At 42.4% G+C, this 22,281-nt stretch overlaps 1 protein-coding gene across 4 annotated transcripts in view; it reads right to left on the minus strand.

Moving 5' to 3' along the window:
- Nucleotides 1-22,281, minus strand: part of SNTG1 (syntrophin gamma 1) — a 1,064,578-nt gene that overhangs the window by 481,417 nt on the left and 560,880 nt on the right. The gene's annotated exons all lie outside the window — the stretch shown is intronic.

Raw genomic sequence — 22,281 nt, forward strand, 5'->3', positions numbered from 1 at the left:
CGTCAAACACCAGTGTGGTAGGTCTGAAGAGAAACCTTATCTTTTTGATATTTAGGATTACTGTGGTTACAGCCCACAGATTGGTGATTTAACCTCTGAACAACTGATAGTTTTACTTCCGGCTTACAACAAGCACAAGCTGTGCCTACAAATATCCCTCAGTCGACACCTCAGGAATAAGGCTCACTAGCCTTATTTTAGTTTTTTGCTTCTATAGAACAGACTTTCATGATTATTTTTTTGAAGAAGAAATGAATTGTCATGTACAGTACAGACCAAAAGTTTGGACACACCTTCTCATTCAAAGAGTTTTCTTTATTTTTAGGACTCTGAAAATTGCAGATTCACATTGAAGGCATCAAAACTATGAATTAAAACATGTGGAATGAAATACTTAAAGTGGGAAACAACTGAAAATATGTCTTACATTCTAGGTTCTTCAAAGTAGCCACCTTTTTGCTTTGATTACTACTTTCCACATTCTTGGCATTCTCTTAATGAGCTTCAAGAGGTAGTCACCGGAAATGGTTTTCTAACAGTCTAGAAAGGAGTTCCCAGAGATGCTTAGCACTTGTTGGCCCTTTTGCCTTCACTCTGCGATCTAGCTCACCCCAAACCATCTCGATTGGGTTCAGGTCTGGTGACTATGGAGGCCAGGTCAGCTGGCGTAGCAACCCATCACTCTCCTTCTTAGTCAAATAGCCCTTACACAGACTGGAGGTGTGTTTGGGGTCACTGTTCTGTTGAAAAAAAAAAGATGGTCCAACTAAATGCAAACCAGATGGAATAGGATGCCGCTGCAAGATGCTGTGGTAGGCATGCTGGTTCAGTGTGCCTTCAATTTTGAATAAATCCCCAACAGTATCACCAGCAAAGCACCCCCACACCATCACACCTAGTCCTCCATGGTTCACGGTGGGAACCAGCCATGCAGAGTCCATCCGTTCACCTTTTCTACAAAGGCACGGTGGTTGGATCCAAAGATCTCAAATTTGGACTCATCAGACCACATTACAGATTTCCACTGGTCTAATGTCCATTCCTTGTGTTCTTTAGCCCAAACAAGTCTCTTCTGCTTGTTGCCTGTCCTTAGCAGTGGTTTCCTAGCAGCTATTTTATCATGAAGGCCTGCTGCACAAAGTCTCCTCTTAACAGTTGTTCTAGAGATGAGATGTCTCCAAACTTTTGGTCTGTACTGTATGTAAAGACACTTTGGGACAACCTTTATTAAAGGAAACCTGTGGACTGCCCTTTTCAGTGCAAGAGTGTTTGGCAACCCCAGTGTGTGGTATTGTAGAGCTCCAAAATAGGGTATTTTCTGATGCTTCTCTGATAAAAAATTGAGCAACAGGAGAACCTTATGGGAACTCTAATGCATTACTTGCTTTTACTAGAGATGAGCGAACCTCTGAAGGATCGAGTTCGGTTCGTCGAATGGAGGCTCAGTTCAACGAACGTTCAATGAACCGTTCGACGAACCTTTCGAACCTGATTGAAAACAATGGCAGACAAACACATAAAAACACATTATAAATGTACACATACAGTTAATAAACATTGCCATTACACTTACAGGTCCCCGCGATGCGTCCTACACTCTGTCTCCCGCCGCTTTTCCTTCCGATAATCGCTGCGTCCTCCCGGTAACCAGCACTGATGATAGGACCTTCCGTGACATCAAAAAAGCATGTGACCAGTCACGTGTCTAGTATCTCATTGGCTACAGACTGGTCACATGGCTAGACATCCTGCTAGGTCCTGTCATTAAATCTCTCCGGTATGTGGTGATCGTTCTAACATCTCCGTGTACCGGCGAAATGCTCTGGCACATGGTCAGCTTCCCCGTTCTGCTTCCCCATTCCGTTATTCACCGGCTGCCACAGCCGGTCAATAACGGAGATCATCGTTGCTATAGCAACCCACCTGTCAGCGGTGACGTCGCCGCTTACAGCACACAGCTTCTGCTTGCTCACTGAAAGAATAGACTGCACGGGAAGCAGCAGCGTCTTCCTCCCATGCAGTGCTGTCTGATGTAGCAGAGCTGCATGGGTTAAAGGAGAAAGAAGACAGAAGACCATGGATCATGGAGGGCTGATAGGGAGTAATAAACATGGAGTCTCTAAGTGTGTCTGTGTATTTATTTCTATTAAAGTATTTTTTCTCTGTGTGATGTCTTTTTTTTAACCCTTTATTGGAGATTCATAATGGCCGAGTCAAACTTGCCTGACATTAAGAATCTCTGACTTAATACTAGCTAGTAAAACAAAGCTAGTATTAACTGATTATTACCCAGCAAGCCACCCGGCTTCAGGGCTGCTGGAAGAGTTGGATACAGCGCCAGATGATGGCGCTTCTATGAAAGCACCATTTTCTGGGGCGGCTGCGGACTGCAATTCACAGCAGAGGGGCCAAGAAAGCTCAGGCCAACCTGTGCTGTGGATTCCAATCCCCAGCTGCCTAGTTGTACCTGGATGGATACAAAAATGGGGCGAAGCTCATGTCGATTTTTTTTTTAATGATTTCATGAAATTTATGAAATAGTTAAAAAAAGGGCTTCCCTATTTTTTTGTTCCCAGATGGGTACAAATAGGCAGCTGGGGGTTTGGGGCAGCCGTACCTGCCTGCTGTACCTGGCTAGCATACAAAAATATGGCAAAGCCCACATCTTTTTTTTGGTGGGCAAAAAACACTTGCATACAGTCCTGGATGGAGTTTGCTGAGCCTTATAGTTCTGCAGCTGATGTCTGCTCTCCTGCATACACTGGTGAATGAAGCATGCTGAGCCTTGTCGTTCTGCAGCTGCTGTCTGCTCTCCTCCATACAGACAGACAGCAGCTGCAGAACTACAAGGCTCAGCATACTCCATCCAGGACTGTATGCAGGAGTTTTTTGCCCCCCCAAAAAATTACGTGGGCTTTGCCATGTCTTTGTATGCTAGCCAGGTACAGCAGGCAGCCTTGGGTTGCCCCCAACCCCCAGCTCCCTATTTGTACCCGGCTGGGAACCAAAAATATAAGGAAGCCCTTTTTTTTTAATTATTTCATGAATTTCATGAAGTAATTAAAAAAAAAATGATGTGGGCTTCGCCCAATTTTTGTGTCCAGCAGGTACAACCAGGCAGCTGGGGATTGAAATCCGCAGCTCAGGATGTCCAAGCTTTCTGGGCACCCCTCCTGCGAATTGCAGTCCGCAGCCGCTCCAGAAAATGGCGCTTTCATAGAAGCGCCATCTTCTGGCGCTGTATCCAACTCTTCCAGCTGCCCTGGTGACGGGTGGCTCGCTGGGTAATAATGGGGTTAGGTCTAGCTGTATATTATCAACTGGCCCTAAGCCCAAATGGTGTCACGCCAATATTAGACATGGCCACCATGAATTTCTAGTGAAGATAAAAAAAAAACACAACACACAGAAAAATATTTTTATTAGAAATAAAACACAACAAAATTAGTGACCCCATCTTTATTGAAATAAGAACCCCCCCTCCGCAGTAATCCCGGGTCAAGGGTCCCGCGCCGTCCAATATGGATCCAATATCATCTGATCAATTTGCTGGAAGGCAAAGCGATGAGATGATGTGTCAGGTTCAAGGGCCTGAAAGAGAGAGAGAGAGAATGCATGCAGCCTCATCCCGTGAAGCGGCTCATAGATGATATCCGGCTACTCCCCTCTGTGCATAATTTAAATAATAATATTTTATAATTAATTATAAATAAAGAATAATAATTAATTAGTTTAAAATTGAAAATAAAAAAAAATCTTTAACGACACAGCCAGGACTTGAAGTCCTGTTGTTATGCTTCTTAGACGTGTGCGCTATCCATTCAGCCACTGGCTCCAATGAGGAACATAGGCAGATTTCGTTATCTTGACAGTGTTGTGTAGATTACTTCGGACCTGGAGGGGTATTTGGGGATTTAAAAAAATGGTGAAAGAGGATTTTTTTTGTCTTTTATTCCAAATAAAGGATTTTTCGCTGTGTGTGTTTCTTTACTTTCACTTACAGTTTAATCATGGAAGGTATCTCGGGGAGATGCCTGTCGTGATTAACCACATTATTACCTCGATTGTCACCGCACCAGGGCAATTCGGGATGAGCTGGGTAGAGTCCCGGGACTGTCACATCTAATAGATGCGGCAATTCTGGGCGGCTGCTGGGTGATATGGTTAGGGTGGTGGGCTCCCGATAAAGTGGTGCTCTCCATCCTGACAATACCAGCCTCCAGCCGTGTGGCTTTATCCTGGCTGGTATCAAATATGGGGGAAACCGCATTTTTTTTTTTTTATTATTATTTATTTATTTATTTTACTGCACAACATAGACCCGCCCACCAGCAGCTGTGATTGGTTGCAGTGAGACAGCTGTCACTCATCATGGGGGCGTGTCTGACTCCAACCAATCATGGGCGCCAGTGTGCGGGGAAAGCACGGAATAACTGATTGAATAATGAAGCAGCAGCCATTTTCAAAAGAGGAAAAGCCGCCGGAGCTTTGTGACAGCCGTGCAGCGAGGCGCCCATGATCGGTGAGTAGGAAAGAGTGAGGGATTGTGCTGGTGACGCAGGATGCATGCAGACAGCAACCTGTGCACATAGCCTTACTGTGAAAAGCCACGTTTTTGGTGCTCGAACCATTCTCGAACGTAACTCGAACTGCCGAACTTTTAGCAAAAAGCTCGAGTTCGTTGAACGTCTCGAACACCCCCCAAAATCACTCGAACATGAAATTGGCGAACCTCGAACCTCGATTATCGCTCATCTCTATTCTTTACTGAGGAAATGGATGATTATATTATTTATTTTTATCTTTAGTGACACTTGTGGCTCTACGTGAGGACAAGAAAAATATGTGAAACTGCATTTATGCTAACATACCAGTGAGATGTATCTGTATACCAGTTAAAAATAAAAGGTAGGATCGCACCTTTACTACACTTCTGTAGTGTTGTTCTTTTACTGTGCTTCAGTAAATGGGTATTACTGTGACCACTGTCAGCTCCCCTCATTAAAAATCCTTCCACTGTAAGCGCACACATAAGTTTATTTCACACTAGTGTATGAAGGGCTGCTGATAAGTCTCTGGCTTTAACCAGAAAGAAACGAGTTAGGATGATGAAACTTTAGATTTATTCCACATATTCTCCACTGATGTCAACACACTTCTTACATCAGTATTCCAAGTTCTGTAAGCCTAGCAAAAAGAAGGATCTCGATTGTGCCTCAAACTAGGCTTCCATGCAGCCATGACATCAGAAATGGTGTGCAATTTGGTACCCTTGAGGTGTTTTTTCAGGTTTGGAAACAGATGAAAGCCAGAGGGAGCTAGATCTGGTGAATAAGGTGGGGGGGTCAACCAGCTGGAAGCCCAGCTCTGCCAGTTTTGCCATGATCACTTGTGCAGTAAGAGCGGAGGTGTTGTCTTGCAGGAACAAGATTCCTTTGGTCAGCTTGCCATAGCTTTTGGCCTTCATACAGTCATATGAAAAAGTTTGGGCACCCCAATTAATGTTAACCTTTTTTCTTCATAACAATTTGGGTTTTTGCAACAGCTATTTCAGTTTCATATATCTAATAACTGATGGACTCAGTAATATTTCTGGATTGGAATGAGGTTTATTGTACTAACAGAAAATGTGCAATCTAAACAAAATTTGACCGGTGCAAAAGTATGGGCACCTCAACATAAAAGTGACAATAATATTTCGTAGATCCTCCTTTTGCAAAAATAACAGCCTCTAGTCGCTTCCTGTAGCTTTTAATGAGTTCCTGGATCCTGGATGAAGGTATATTTGACCATTCCTGTTTACAAAACAATTCCAGTTAAGTTTGATGGTCGCCGAGCATGGACAGCACGCTTCAAATCATCCCACAGATGTTCAATGATATTCAGGTCTGGGGACTGGGATGGCCATTCCAGAACATTGTAATTGTTCCTCTGCATGAATGCCTGAGTAGATTTGGAGCAGTGTTTTGGATCATTGTCTTGCTGAAATATCCATCCCCTGCGTAACTTCAACTTCGTCACTGATTCTTGCACATTATTGTCAAGAATCTACTGATACTGAGTTGAATCCATGCGACCCTCAACTTTAACAAGATTCCCAGTGCCGGCATTGGCCACACAGCCCCAAAACATGATAGAACCCCCACCAAATTTTACTGTGGGTTGCAAGTGCTTTTCTTGGAATGCCGTGTTTTTTTGCCTCCATGCATAACGCCTTTATGTATGACCAAACAACTCAATCTTGTATTCATCAGTCCACATGACCTTCTTCCAAAATGTAACTGGCTTGTCCAAATGTGCTTTTGCATACCTCAGGCGACTCTGTTTGTGGCATGCTTGCAGAAATGGGTTCTTTCGCATCACTCTCCCATACAGCTTCTCCTTGTGCAAAGTGCGCTGTATTGTTGACCGATGCACATTGACACCATCTGCAGCAAGATGATGCTGCAGGTCTTTGGAGGTGGTCTGTGGATTGTCCTTGACTGTTCTCACCATTTTTCTTCTCTGCCTTTCTGATATTTTTCTTGGCCTGCCACTTCTGGGCGTAACAAGAACTGTACCTGTGTTCTTTCATTTCCTTACTATGTTCCTCACAGTGGAAACTGACAGTTTAAATCTCTGAGACAACTTTTTGTATCCTTCCCCTGAACAACTATGTTGAATAATCTTTGTTTTCAGATCATTTGAGAGTTGTTTTGAAGAGCCCATGATGCCACACTTCATAGGAGATTCAACTAGGAGAACAACTTGCAAGTGGCCACCTTAAATACCTTTTCTCATAATTGGATACACCTGCCTATGAAGTTCAAAGCTCAATGAGGTTACAAAACCAATTTAGTGCTTTAGTAAGTCAGTAAAAAGTAGTTAGGAGTGTTCAAATCAAGAAATTGATAAGGGTGCCAATACTTTTGCACCGGTCAAATTTTGTTTAAATGCGGATTGCACATTTTCTGTTAGTACAATAAACCTCATTTCAATCCAGAAATATTACTCAGTCCATCAGTTATTAGATATTTGAAACTAAAATAGCTGTTGCAAAAACCCAAATTGTTATAAAGAAAAAAGGTTAACATTAATAGGGTGCCCAAACTCTTTCATATGACTGTAATTGCCTTCAATTGGTCAAAAAGTTCAATGTAATACTATGCATTGACGGTGGAACCCTTTTGAAGGTAGTCAACTAGCAGCATGCCCTCCTTGTCCCAGAACACAGATGCCATCCCCTTAGTGGCTGATTTTTGCACCCTGAACTTCTTTGGATGAGGAGAACCACTGTGCCTCCACTCTTTTGACTGCTTATTTTTTTCAGGGTCAGACAAATAAATCCAGGTCTCATCTATAGTGACCTGTCGATCCAGGAAGTTCTTATCAGTCTACAAATGGTGACAAATGGACCAGGAAGTTTTCAATTGCATGCTTCTCTGAGCTGTTGTCAAACATTTAGGGACCCACTTTGCAGATCGCTTCCACATGTCCAAATGTTTATGGATAATGACACAAACACGTTCATGGGAAATCCCCATGATTTCTGCTATTGCTTTAGCTGAAATTGTCAATTCTCAAGTATGAGATTGTGCACAGCATCGATGATCTCCGGAACAATTATCACTCTCGGTCGTCCAGGACGTTCCTCATCATTGGTGCTGAAGTGGCCCATTTTAAATTTGGCAACCCAGTTCTTAACTGTGGAATATGAAGGGCATTGATCCCCCAATGTCTGTGACATATCACCATGAATATCCTTTGCTGACTTTCCTTGCAGAAACAAGAATTTTATCACTCCTCTGCTCTCCGTTGCTGTGAATATGGCTTTAGACTCCACTATTTTGTTTTCCCGCGTGCGTAGAACACTGTTGCCATAAGCAACAAACACAAAATTTTGAAAACATATATTAGATACATAAGTCTTTCATGTGATGTAACATTCGTTACCATAGAAACAAAAAAAATCCCCAAGCCAAAGACTTATCAGCAGCCCCCTGTAATTATCTATTTTATATTTGCTAAGCTCGATTAACTATATTGTTCACTTAGTGTCTTATATATTTTTGTCTTGTGTTGTGTACAATTTATTGACTGCGGCTCATATCTTTTTAATGATTGAAGTAAAAAAAGTTCATGATCTTGTCACATTTTGTTTTATATAGATGAATTATTGAGTAGAATATACTGATGTAATTGGTGAGAATTTTCTATTTGCTTGATTTGTCTCAGCAAACATCACTACAGTCTGCATGGTGATCTTTGTAAAAAGTACTATCTTGCTCAGGATCATCAAAAAGCTACAAAGACTTTATATGAAATACTGGACTGCAGACTATTTTGCACTTTTACATGTTGCCAGTTTGTTAATTCTTTTTGCTTGCATGCTATATTGTAAAATTCTCTATAAAAAGCTAATGATATAAACTAAAAGACTAGAGCCCGTGTTGGAAAAGAGCAGCTTTGCCCAAGTTGTACTGTTTTTCTTCTCTTTTTTCTTTGACTTTGATTAAAAGTTTTGCAATTGTTATTATTTTTGTAATAGGACAAGACATAAAAATTGATCTAAATCACTCTAGGAATTAAATGGCATGCAATCAGAAAAAATAATAGCAAAAAAACTATACAATACATTAAAAAAATGGATTAGAAGTTTATGTAATTTGTCTGGCTCTAAATTTATCTCATGAAATTATATACAGGGGTTGTCCAATCTAAAACGACAAATGTACAATCACTCTATGTGATTACTCACATCACACGCACTGTAAAGATTCCTCAATTTCAGCACCAGGAATGGAGGACACGTGACCGCAAGTATACAATATGCATACTCCCGGCCATAATCAGACCAGGCTGTTCCATCCTTGCACAATGCACTTGCATTGAGCATCTTTGAAACAGTTTAGTCAGATTCTGTCCAGGAGTATGCATATCTGACACCGGAGGATCCTCACAATGTGCAGTGTTCGCGATGTTAGGATTCGCAAGTCTGCAGTTATATAGGGTTACAGCAGACTTGTTGTTTTAGACTGGACAACCCCTTTAAGTCACAAATTATATTGTGCTTTGTTCTACATTGGACAATAGTTTTTAGTTTGATGGGCATTTCTTGATACAGAAGAAAAATACAACTGAATAACACTCAATACAGGTCAAAAAGTGGGGTAATCTTTACAAGGGCTTCTTTAAATATGCTATTAAAATTTTATTCTCTGATTAATGCTAAAGTTTTTTTTTATATAATTTGTTTGGGCATTCTCAGTCTATGTAAGGACAAACCATATGAAATATAAAGGGGAATCATGACATCACTTTAATCATAGATTTCCAGAAGAAATAACAGGAGAAGCACAACAAACAATTCTGAGAAAACATGCTCCAGAGCTGTTATTATGTGGAATGCAAGTATTTACTAGGAAACTCAGAAAACAAAATTCTAGTAATTTTATTGACTGACAATCTTATTACATTTTTCCATATACTGTGTGCTTCAAACACTTATTGGGCTTGTTCGTACCAGCAGTAATATTTACACTCCACCTTGTCCTTAGCAGTCTGTCTGAGAAGTAGCTCTGAGATCCGCTCTCTTTGGAGATATTTAGATGATATACACATAGAGTAACATATGTAAAGTAATGAAACAAAACATTTTGAAATAGCCTGGGTGAGGCAAAGAAATAAATTCTGTACATCTTTTGATAAAAACTGAATCAATACGACTGTATTTATCAGATGCTAATGCATACTAACCGCTTTCTCCAAAAGCCTCAATCACTTTTACTCATTATGGTATAGGTGCAGCTTGCAATTTCTGCTACCCTCTAGTAGAATTCTTGGGGTTTTCAATACCATTGATCACAACAGTGTGCCTAGAAGGCTGAGAAATCCCAGAAGGAAGCTGACAGATGGAACTAAGGGTGGAGCAAGTGACTGGTGTGCTGCATGTTTGTTTTTTATCATTGCAGTATGTGCCTAATTATTGCACCTTTTTGTGAGCAGAATTAAAATTATTTTATTGGAATCAATTATCTGGGGATACTGCCCTCTGTATGATTGATCTTTATTGTAAATAAGATCCACTGCGGATGGTATATTGAATGTGAGTTTACAGAGTCCAGCTGTTCCTCATATTCTCTCATAGTAGCTTGTGTCAAACTGCGTAATTGCCCAGAGGGGCATTGCAGCTATAAGTCCCCTTTCTGAAAGTCAGACTGGTTTGTCAGGTCTCCATAAGGAGAATAGTCTTTGCCGTGGTCCCTAAATAGCATCGCATAAGCCAGATCAGATACCTACACTTTGCACTGACAAGGGGCAATCACCCCGAAACACCATGTCTGCAAATTGGGATTCTGATCTGGCAAATAAATCCTAAGTCTTATGAAAAGGCTTGTTTAAAAAGCCACCTTTGAATTTTAGGATTGCTACTTCCAATAGGTGGCGCTAGAGTTTGTCTCCTTCCTCACTGGAGGGACAATTGGAAAGTTTAGGAACACTGGCAGAGGGTAACACAAGCTGAAAGCCACAATTGCATTCTGAAGGAATTGGTTGGTTTGCAAAAGCAGTCATAAGAGCAGTAATGTTGTTTTATTCTGTCTTTAAAAAGAATCTGTCAGCAAAATAATGCTATTTCCTTCAGTCAAAGTGGTAATCTAAATACAGTTTTAAAAATGTGCAATAGTCAAACTAAAAATGCAAATTCAGAGAAAAAATTATTTTATCTTCTCCCTGCAGCCACTCACTTTCAGTCACCGGGGTGGCGCTGGGACTATAAGCATTGCGCACTCACTACAAGATGAGAACACAGTAACTACTCTCTCTAATTCTTGTCTGACAATCTGTTTTGCAAAGAATCTCAGACAGGGGGTGGTGGCAATGATTACAGCGTGCTCACTGTGTACTGATCGCTGACTGTTCACAGCCCCGGTGTGCAGCTGCAGGTATAATTTAACTTCATTTTTTTCCCTTCAGCCACAATTCTAATGAGACTGCTGCAAATTTTAACATGTCCTTTTTTCACTGCAGGCATATAGCGAGGTTTCATATTTTTGCAGAAAGGGTCACTGTTAAGTACTTTGGCCAACATACGCAAGCTTGCAACCCAAATGTCAATGATCCTCATGTCTTAAGAGTCCCTATACTAATATAAAAGCAAAACCACACAAAAAGAGGAATTAAATTTTCTCCCAAAAATACAACCACTCACGTACTGCCAATCCATGTGTGCTGCACAAATTCCTCTTTTTGTTATTTAGCTTTTATAGTAGTATAGGGACTCACAAGACATGAGGACCCTTGATGTTTGGGTTGCAAGCTTGCGTATTTTGGCCAAAATATTAACTAATATCTCAAATATATTTTATGTATATATTTTTTGCATGTATCATATTTTTATACAAGATGCAGCCAAGCCCAATAATGTAGACCTTGTAAACTAGCGTCTCCATTCCTGTGTGGTGCACTTATATAGTGCTGGGCAGCCCGCCGTCATCTATAGGCTGTAAGCCAGACACTGTGTACCTACATGTGTGAACGGTGCCCTATACAAGCCATTTGTGTGCTATTTTAATACTAAGCAGTCACATCCTCCATGGATTTGTAGTGTGTGACTGATTGCTACATCAGTGTTTTGCCCCTTTTGCCTCCATCTTTATTAAGGGTTGTGCTGCATTTGATCTGTGGCCTGGGCAGGTAAACACTGTTGGCCTTTAATGCTGTGAATTATTCTTGAATTTTGGAGGAAAATGTAATTCCTCTTTTTGTTGTTTCCCTTTAAAGTACTGCAAGAAGTGCTCAGCAGACAATCTCATCTGGCTGTGGCAATATTTGCACCAACTTTTTAATTCTTCCCCAAAGATAAACAACAAAAAACATTTTTCTATTATATTGCTTTCCTGTATGTATATTTATTAACTATTTTTTTGTAAACCAATGTAGAAAATGTTGATAGTAGGAGATGAAGTAAAAGAAAAAAGTTAATAGAAAGGTAATTTATGACATGCTAAAAATCCTGACAGATTTTATTCCCAAAATTGACTTTTGCTAAGGGAGGTGGTAGCATTATAATTGGTGGGTGTCTGATGGCTGGAATACCCCAGTGATACGGACTTTGAATGTCCGATCATTTCTTCATTCCAATGAATCACGTCAGAGCTCGATTCTGAGGATGTGTGGTCTTATACTTAGCTGATAACTTTAAAAGTTGGGAATAATCCTTCATTACACAGATATGCAAAATTGGGGTTTATAGTTTTATAGTTTTAATGGTTGAAGGTAGACTTAAGCTGGTGTCACACATAACGACGACGACAACGACGTCGCTGCTACGTCACCATTTTCTGTGACGTTGCAGCGACGTCCCGTCGCTGTCGCTGTGTGTGACATCCAGCAACGACCTGGCCCCTGCTGTGAGGTCGCCGGTCGTTGCTGAATGTCCAGCTTCATTTTTTGGTCGTCACTCTCCCGCTGTGACACACACATCGCTGTGTGTGACAGCGAGAGAGCGACGAAATGAAGCGATCAGGAGCCGGCACTGGCAGCTGCGGTAAGCTGTAACCAGCGTAAACATCGGGTAACCAAGGGAAGACCTTTCCCTGGTTACCCGATGTTTACGCTGGTTACCAGCCTCCGCTCTTGCTGCCAGTGCCGGCTCCTGCACTGTGACATGTGGCTGCAGTATGCATCGGGTAATTAACCCGATGTATACTGTAGCAAGGAGAGCAAGGAGCCAGCGCTAAGCAGTGCGCGCGGCTCCTTGCTCTCTGCACTGTGACATGTAGCTGCAGCACACATGGGGTTAATTAACCCGATGTGTACTGTACCTAGGAGAGCAAGGAGCCAGCGCTAAGCGCGGCTCCCTGCTCTCTGCACATGTAGCACAGCGACGTTATGATCGCTGCTTCTGCTGTGTTTGACAGCTAAGCAGCGATCATAACAGCGACTTACAAGGTCGCTGTTACGTCACCGAAAATGGTGACGTAACAGCGACGTCGTTGTCGCTGTCGCTTAGTGTGAACCCAGCTTTAAGTGCATTGAGTTCAACCCATAGCCTAACATATTGATTCAGGGGAAGGCAAACAAAACATAGGGCAGACAGTAAGCTCCACATTAGGGGAAAAATTTCCTTACTCACTCCACATACAGCATTTAGACTAGTTCCATGGATCACAACTCAATCATAGAATCTAATGCACATAACCAGTAATATTATATTTTTCAAAAAAGGCATCTACGTCTCTCTTAAATTTTAGTAATGAATCAACCATTACCACATTATGTGGCAGTCAATTCCATAGCGTCACTGCTCTTACAGTAAAGAATCTGCATCTGTGATTATGATTAAAACTCCTTTCCTCTAGATATGGTGGATGCCCCCTTGTCCTTGTTGCAGGCCTAGGTGTACAGAGATCATTAGATAGAATTTTGTGCTGTCTCCTTATGTATTTGTACATTGTAATAATATCGCCCCTAAGCCTTAATTTTTCCAAATTGAATAACCCTAAGTTTATTAATGTATCATGGTATTGCAGTTCACCTATTCCCTTAATAACATTGGTTGTTATTCTCTGCACCCACTCTAGTTCAGCTACCTTATTTTTCGGACTATAAGACGCACTTTATTCCCCCCAAATGTTGGGGGAAAGTTGGGGGTGCGTCTTATGGTATGAATACGGGGCTGCAGCCGGCAATGAGGGTGCTGCGATGGAGCGGGCCATTGGGGGCATGAGCAGACTGTAGCAGCGCCTGCCGTGACGACGTGGGCCGGCTTATTACATATGCATGCCCATCCTCCCACCCATCATCCCTCAGCGCTGAAGCCGGCACTGACACGTGGGCAGGATGATGGGTGGGGGGTGCGCGCATAATTAACAGCCGCCCGTGATCACCCCTGGCAACTACAGCCTGGAGTGATCATGTGCAGCTGTATTCACTGCTACCCACGCATCATCATCAGCGCGGGGGGCAGTGAATAAGTACAGTACACTCACCAGCCACTTCCGTGCAGCATCGCGATCTCCTCCAGTCTGCCGGTCAGCTGATCTGTGTAGAGAGCGGTGAGCACAGTGATGACATCATCGCTGTGCGTGCCGCTAGTCTCCACACAGGTCAGCTGACAGGCGGACAGTAGGATGAGCGATGCTGCAGGGAAGTGACCGGTGACGGCTCCACACAGATCAGCGGCACTGCTGCCGCCAAAGACAGGAGGAGGAGCGATGCTGCATGGAGTGAGGAAAGGTGAGTATAAATGTTTATTGTTTTTTTGTGTGATACAGGATACATGCCATATAGCAGGATGAGGGTACATAGCAGCATGGGGCCATATAGCAGGATGGGGGTATATAGCAGGATGGGGCCATATAGCAGGATGGCAGTATATAGCAGGATGGGGGTATATAGCAGGATGGGGCCATATAGCAGGATGGGGCCATATAGCAGGATGGCAGTATAAAGCAGAATGGGGGTATATGGCAGGATGAGGGCATATTCCAGGGTGGCAGTATATAGCAGGATGGGGGTATATGGTAGGATGAGGGCATATTCCAGGATGGCAGTATATAGCAGGATGGGGGAATATAGCAGGATGGGGGTATATACCAGGATGGCAGTATATAGTAGGATGGGGGTATATAGCAGGATGAGGGCATATACCAGGATGGAGTACCTTAGCAGAGAATTTGGGGACATTACCCCCATAACAGTGTCAGCAGCAGATCCTCGCCCCATAACAATGCGTCATGACAACATTTTTTGCTTAAAATTTTATTTTCCTCCTCTAAAACCAGCGTGCGTCTTATGGTCCGGTGCGTCTTATACTCCGAAAAATACGGTATGTCCTTTTTATATACCAGAGAGCAAAATTGCACACAGTATTCTAAGTGTGATTTCATTAGTGACTTGTATAGGGGAAAAACTACGTTCTCCTCAGGAGCATCTATGCCTCTTTTAATGAATCCCATTATTTTATTAGCCTTGGCAACAGCTGCTTGACAGTGATCAGCAAAGTAAGGTTTGCAGTTACCCATACACATAAGTCTTCTTCAGTGACAATTCTACCCCGTGTTTTACAAATAAGTACATGGTTATAAATTTTATTACCTCAACCCAAGTGCATGACCTTAATTTTTGTCAAATTTAATGACTGATTCTTATGTTTTCTTGTGCCCTGATTTTTTTTTTAAAAAATCTGTTTTTAACTAACAAATATGGATCTTGCACCAAACACGCGCGAAATTCCATAAAAGCAAGATTAACTAGAAAAATCTTAGTTGTTACCAAAAAAAGTACACTATTATATATTATATTATTATATTATAGACTGTGTGCAGAATTATTAGGCAAATGAGTATTTTGCTCACATGATAATTTTTATACATGTTGTCCTACTCCAAGCTGTATAGGATTGAGAGCCAACTACCAATTAAGTAAATCAGGTGATGTGCATCTCTGTAATGAGGAGGGGTGTGGTGTAATGACATCAACACCCTATGTGCTTAATTATTAGGTAACTTCCTTTCCTTTGGCAAAATGGGTCAGAAGAGAGATTTGACGGGCTTTGAAAAGTCCAAAATTGTGAGATGTCTTGCAGAGGGATGCAGTAGTCTTAAAATTGCCAAACTTTTGAAGCGTGATCACCAAACAACCAAGCGTTTCATGGCAAATAGCCAACTGGGTCGCAAGAAGCGTGTTGGACAAAAAAGGCGCAAAATAACAACCCATGAACTGAGGAAAATCAAGCGTGAAGCTGCCAAATAGAGATGAGCGAGCCTCTGAAGGCTCGAGTTCGGTTCGGTTCGTCGAATGGAGGGCCAGTTCGACGGCCGTTTGAAAAAAATCTCGAACCCCATTGAAACCGATGGCAGGCAAACACAAACATATAAAAACACATTATAAATGAACACATACAGATAATATACATTGCTATTACACTTACAGGTCCTCGCGACGCGTCCTGCACTCTTTCTCCCGCCGCTTTTCCTTCTGATAATCGCTGTGTCCTCCTGGTAACCAGAACTGATGATAGAACCTTCTGTGATGTCAAAAAAAGCATGTGACCAGTCACGTGTTCATTATCTCATTGGCTACAGACTGGTCACATGGCTAAACGTCATGCTAGGTCCTGTCAGTGCATCTCTCCGGTACGCGGTGATCGTTCCAGCATCTCCGTGTACCAGCGAAATGCTCTGGCACTTGCTCGGCTTCCCCGTTCTTCTTCCACGTTCCGTTATTCACCGGCTGCCACAGCCGGTGTAAAGCAGAGATCACCGTTGCTATAGCAACCCGCCTGTCAGCGGTGACGTCACCGCTTACAGCCTGCAGCCTCTGCTCACTCACTGAGTGAATAGTCTGCACTGGGAGCAGCAGCGTCTTCCTCGCATACTCTGCTGTCTGATGTAGCAGAGCTGCATGGGTTGAAGGAGAAAGAAGACAGAAGACCATGGATCGTGGAGAGATGAGAGGGAGTAATAAACATGGAGTCTCTAAGTGTGTCTGTGTATTTATTTCTATTAAAGTATTTTTTCTCTGTGTGGTGTCTTTTTTTTAAGCCTTTACTGGAGATTCTTAATGGCCGGATCAAACTTGCCTGACATTAAGAATCTCTGGCTTAATACTAGCTAGTAAAACAAAGCTAGTATTAACTCATTATTACCCAGGAAGCCACCTGGCTTCAGGGCTGCTGGAAGAGTTGGATACTGCGCCAGATGATGGCGCTTCTATGAAAGCGCCATTTTCTGGGTCGACTGCGAACTGCAATTCGCAGCAGAGGGGCCCAGAAAGCTCAGGCCAACCTGTGCTACGCATTCCAATCCCAGCTGCCTAGTTGTACCTGGATGAACACAAAAATGGGGCGAAGCTCATGTCGATTTTTTTTTTTAATTATTTCATGAAATTCCTGAAATAATTAAAAAAAGGGCTTCCCTATTTTTTTTTAGTTTCCAGCCGGGTACAAATAGGCAGCTGAGGGTTGGGGCAGCCGTACCTGCCTGCTGTACCTGGCTAGCATGCAAAAATATGGCGAAGCCCACATCATTTTTTTGGTGGGCAAAAAACTCCTGCATACAGTCCTGAATGGAGTATGCTGAGCCTTGCAGCTGCTGTCTGCTCTCCTGCATACACTAGTGAATGGAGCATGCTGAGCCTTGTAGTTCTGCAGCTGCTGTCTGCTCTCCTCCATACAGACAGACAGACAGCGGCAGAACTACAAGGATCAGCATACTCCATCCAGGACTGTATGCAGGAGTTTTTTGCCCCCCCAAAAAATTACATGGGCTTCGCCATGTTTTTGTATGCTAGCCAGGTACAGCAGGCAGCTACAGGCTGCCCCCAAACCCCAGCTACCTATTAGTACACGGCTGGGAACCAAAAATATGGGGAAGCTCTTTTTTTAATTATTTCATGAATTTCATGAAAACATTTAAAAAAGATAGACGTGGGCTTCGCCCAATTTTTGTGTCCAGCCAGGTACAACTAGGCAGCTGGGGATTGGAATCCTCAGCTCAGGGTGCCCAAGCTTTCTGGGCACCCCTGCTGCGAATTGCAGTCTGCAGCCACCCCAGAAAATGGTGTTTTCATAGAAGCGCCATCTTCTGGCGCTGTATCCAACTCTTCCAGCTGCCCTTGTGACGGGTGGCTCGCTGGGTAATAATGGGGTTAGGGCTAGCTGTATATTATCGACTGGCCCTAAGCCTGAAATTCATGGTGTCACGCCAATATTAGACATGTCCACCATGAATTTCTAGTACAGATAAAAAAAAACACAACACTCAGAAAAATTATTAGAACTAAAACACAACACAATTAGTGACTCCATCTTTATTGAAACAAAGAACCCACCTCCGCAGTAATCCTGGGTCAAGGGTACCGCGCCGTCCAATCCAGATAATATCACCTGATCGGTTTGCTGGAAGGCAAAGAGATCAGATGATGTGTCAGGTTCAATGACCTGAATCACATGACACAGCAGCTGATTGTATAAATGGCTTTTATACAATCAGCTGATGCATCAGTGCAAAAAAACCCACAAAAAACTACACACTTCTGTGCAGACTCCTGTCCGACAGCATCAGCTGATAGTTTAGCCGGCCGGGCGGTAAAAAGCCGGCCTCACCGCTCGACTTATAGTATCAGCTGATTCTGTCAGGTGACTGCATCAGCTGATCATCGCTAGGTCTGAGAGAGAGAGAGAGAAAGAAGAGAGAGAAGATAGAGAAAAGAGAGAGAGAAAAGTGAGAGAAGAGAGAGAAAGAGAGAGAAAATAGTGAGAGAGAGACGAGAGAAGAGAGAGAAAGAGGAGAGGGAGGAGAGAGAGAAGAGAGAGAGGAGAGAGAGAGAAAGAGAAGAGGCAGAGAAAAAGAGAAAAAGAGAGAGGAGAGAATGAGAGAGAGAGAGAAAGAGAGAGGAAGAGAGAGAGAGAGAGAAAGAGAGAGAGGAGAGAGAGAAAGTAAAAGAGAGGAGAGAGAGAAGGGAGAGAAGAGAGAGGAGAGAGAGGAGAGAGAGAGAGAAAAATGGAGAGAGAAAGAAGAGAGAGTGAGAGAAAGAGAGAGAGGAGAGAGAAAGAGAGAGGGAGAGAGAGAAAAAGAGAGAGAGGAGAGAGAGAGAAAGAGAGGGAGAGAGAAAGAGAGGGATTGAGAGAAAGAGAGAGAGAAGAGAGAGGAAGAAAGAGAGAGAGAGAGAGAGAGAGGAGAGAGGAGAGAGGGAGAGAGAGAAAGAGAGAGAAAGAGAGAGAGTGAAAGAAAGAGAGAAAGAGAGAGAGATAGGAGAAAGAGAGAGGGAGAGAGAAGAGAGAGAAGAGAGAGAGAGAGCAATGCAACCTCATTCTGTGAACTGCTCCGATTTTAGAGGTGTGTCCCACAGCTCAAAGCTAATGTCCTGCTCCTCCCCTCAGTGCATAATTAAATTAAATTAAATTATAAATAAATAATAATTATAATTTAAAATGAAATTATATTTTTTACCAGGACCCGACCTCGTGAATTACTGCTCTTAGACGGGAGCTCTATCCATTGAGCCACTGGAGAGAAGAGAGAGAGAGGAGAGAGAGAAGAGAGAGAGAAGAGAGAGAGAAGAGAGAGAGAATAGGAGAGAACAGGAGAGAAGAGAGAGAAAAAAAGAGAGAATGAGAGAGAGAGAAAGAGAGAGGGAGAAAGAGAGAAAAAGAGAGAAAGAGAGAGAGAAAGAGAGAGAGAAAGAGAGAAAAAGAGAGCAAAAGAGAGAAAAAAGAAAAAGAGAGAACAAGAGAGAGAGAGAGAGAAAGAGAGAAAGAAAAAGAGAGAGTGAAAGAGTGAAAGAGAGAGAGAGAGATGAGAGAAGAGAGAGGAGAGAGAAGAGAGAGGAGAGAGAGGAGAGAGCAATGCAGCCTCATTCCGTGAACTGCTCCGATTTTAGAGGTGTGGCCCATGGCTCAAAGCTGCTGTCCGGCTCCTCCCCTCAGTGCATAATTAAATTAAATTATAATTATAAATAAATAATAATTATAATTTAAAATTAAAAATAAATTCAATTCTTTACCGGGACGGCTGAGACTTGAACTCGTGAAATAATGCTTCTTAGGCGGTAGCTCTAACCATTGCCTCTAATGAGAAACATAGGCAGATTTGGTAATCTTGACGTCTACATTGCAGAGTGAAGTCTGGCAGCGTGGCTCACTTCAGCTGCTATGTGGAGAGGACACAAATCACTCCCTGTCATCTTCATGTAGCAGAGCTGACAGTGTCGTGTGGATTTCTTTGGACCTGGATTGTTGTTTTGGGATTAATAAAAAGGTAAATGAGGTGTTTTTTCTTTTTTATTCCAAATAAAGGATTTTTCGCTGTGTGTGTTTCTTTACTTTCACTTTCAGGTTGATCATGGAAGGAGTCTCGAGGAGACGCCTGTTATGATTAACCTCTTATTACCCCGATTGCCACCGCACCAGGGAAATTCGGGATGAGCTGGGTGGAGTCCCGGCACTGTCGCATCTAATGGATGCGGCAATTCCAGACAGCTGCTGAGTGATATTATTAGGGTGGTGTGCTCCCCATATTGTGGCGCAACCCATCCTGACAATACTAGCCTTTAGCCGTGTGGTTTTATCCTGGCTGGTATCAAATATGGGGGGGTACCACATTTTTATTTATTTTTTTTTTATTTTTTTAATTTATTTATTTATTTTACTGCACGATATAAACCCGCCCACCAGCGGCTGTGATTGGTTGCAGTGAGACAGCTGTCACTCATCGTGGGGGCGTGTCTGACTGCAACCAATTATGGGCACCGGTGGGCAAGGAAAGCACAGAATAACTAATTGAATAATGAAGCGGCAGCCATGTTCAAAAGAAGAAAAGCCTCCGGAGATTTGTGACAGCCGTGCAGTGAGACGCCCGTGATCAGTGAGTATGAAAGAGAGAGGGATTGTTCTGGGGATGCCAGACGCATGCAGATACGAAATGTGCGTACATACTAATTGTGAAAAGCCATGCTTTTGGTGCTCGAACCTTTCTCGAATGCTACTCGAACTGTCGAGCTTTTAGCAAATGGCTCGAGTTCGTCGAACGACTCAAACACCCCCCAAAATCACTCGAACATGAAATTGGCGAACCTCGAACCTCGAACATCGCTCATCTCTACTGCCAAGATGCCATTTGCCACCAGTTTGGCCATATTTCAGAGCTGCAACGTTACTGGAGTATAAAAAAGCACAAGGTGTGCCATACTCAGGGACATGGCCAAGGTAAGGAAGACTAAACACCGACCACCTTTGAACAAGAAACATAAGATAAAACGTCAAGACTGAGCCAAGAAATATCTTATAATTGATTTTTCAAAGGTTTTATGGACTGATGAAATGAGAGTGACTCTTGATGGGCCAGATGGATGGGCCAGAGGCTGGATCAGTAAAGGGCAGAAAGCTCCACTCCAACTCAGACACCAGAAAGGTGGAGGTGGGGTACTGGTATGGGCTGTATCATCAAAGATGAACTTGTGGGACCTTTTCAGGTTGAGGATGAAGTAAAGCTCAACTCTCAGACCTACTGCCAGTTTCTGGAAGACAACTTCTTCAAGCAGTGGTACAGGAGGAAGTAGGTATCGTTCAAGAAAAACATGATTTTCATAGAGGACAATGCTCCATCACATGCATCCAGCTAGTCCACAGCGTGGCTGGCCAGTAAAGGTCTAAAAGATGAAAAAATAATGACATGACCCCCTTGTTCACCTGATCTGAACCCCATAGAGTACCTGTGGTCTCTTATAAAATGTGAGATCAACAAGTTGGGAAAATAGTACACCTCTTGGAACAGTGTCTAGGTGGCTGTGGTGGCTGCTGCACGCAATGTTGAACATAAACACGTCAAGCAACTGACAGAATCTATGGATGGTAGGCTGTTAAGTGTCATCATAAAGGAAGTAGGCTATCTTGGTCACTAATTTTTTGGGTTTTGATTTTGCATGTCAGAAATGTTAATTTCTAAATTTTGTGCAGTTATATTGGTTTACCTGGTGAAAATAAACAAGTGAGATGGAAATATATTTGGTTTATATTACGTTGCCTAATAATTCTGCACAGTAATAGTTACCTGCACAAACAGATATCCTCCTAAGATAGTCTTTTGGGTAGATTGAGAACATAGATGTTGATCAATAATAAAAAAAATTCTCTAAAATACAACTTGCCTAAATGCATTAACTATTTATTTTGCAACTCTATTGGAAATAAATTATTGCACCTCTTCTTTTTCTTTTCAAAACGTCATTTTATGTCTTTTCTCTAATAGAAGGCTGCAGATCTTCTCTGTTAAGCATCCAGCAGTCGTCTACCATCATGTTCACGTTCTATCTACTTTGGTATCGTCGTTCCATCTCCTTGATATTCTGACAAAATCTTTCTCTTTGCTCTTCACTAACAGTCCCAAGGTTTTCAGGAAAGTCATCCAAATGGGAATGTAAAAAATTTAACTTCAAATTCATCAGACAACCCAACGCTTTGATATGTTTCAATGTGTTTTCCAAGATGGGCTTAAATATTGGATCTTTGCTGTTACTTCAAAACTTCTTCACAACTTCTTTAACAGAATCTTTTGCCATTTTCTCAACTGCTTTCATTTTGTTTCAAACATGTCGTTTTTCATGAGTTTCCAAATATCTGCACCCACAAAAATCCCTTGCTTCAGTTTTGTTTCGGCCAGTCTCTGAAACCAGATATTTAAAAGTCTCTCCTTTTGGTGGAGCTTTCACAAACTGCTTCATCAGTCCAAGCTTAATGTGGAGTGGTGGCATGGAGAACGTTATTGGGTTCAACCAAACTTTCTGCAACTATGCTCTTGA

Source organism: Anomaloglossus baeobatrachus, chromosome 6, assembly GCF_048569485.1.
Source record: "Anomaloglossus baeobatrachus isolate aAnoBae1 chromosome 6, aAnoBae1.hap1, whole genome shotgun sequence".
NCBI lineage: Eukaryota > Metazoa > Chordata > Amphibia > Anura > Aromobatidae > Anomaloglossus > Anomaloglossus baeobatrachus.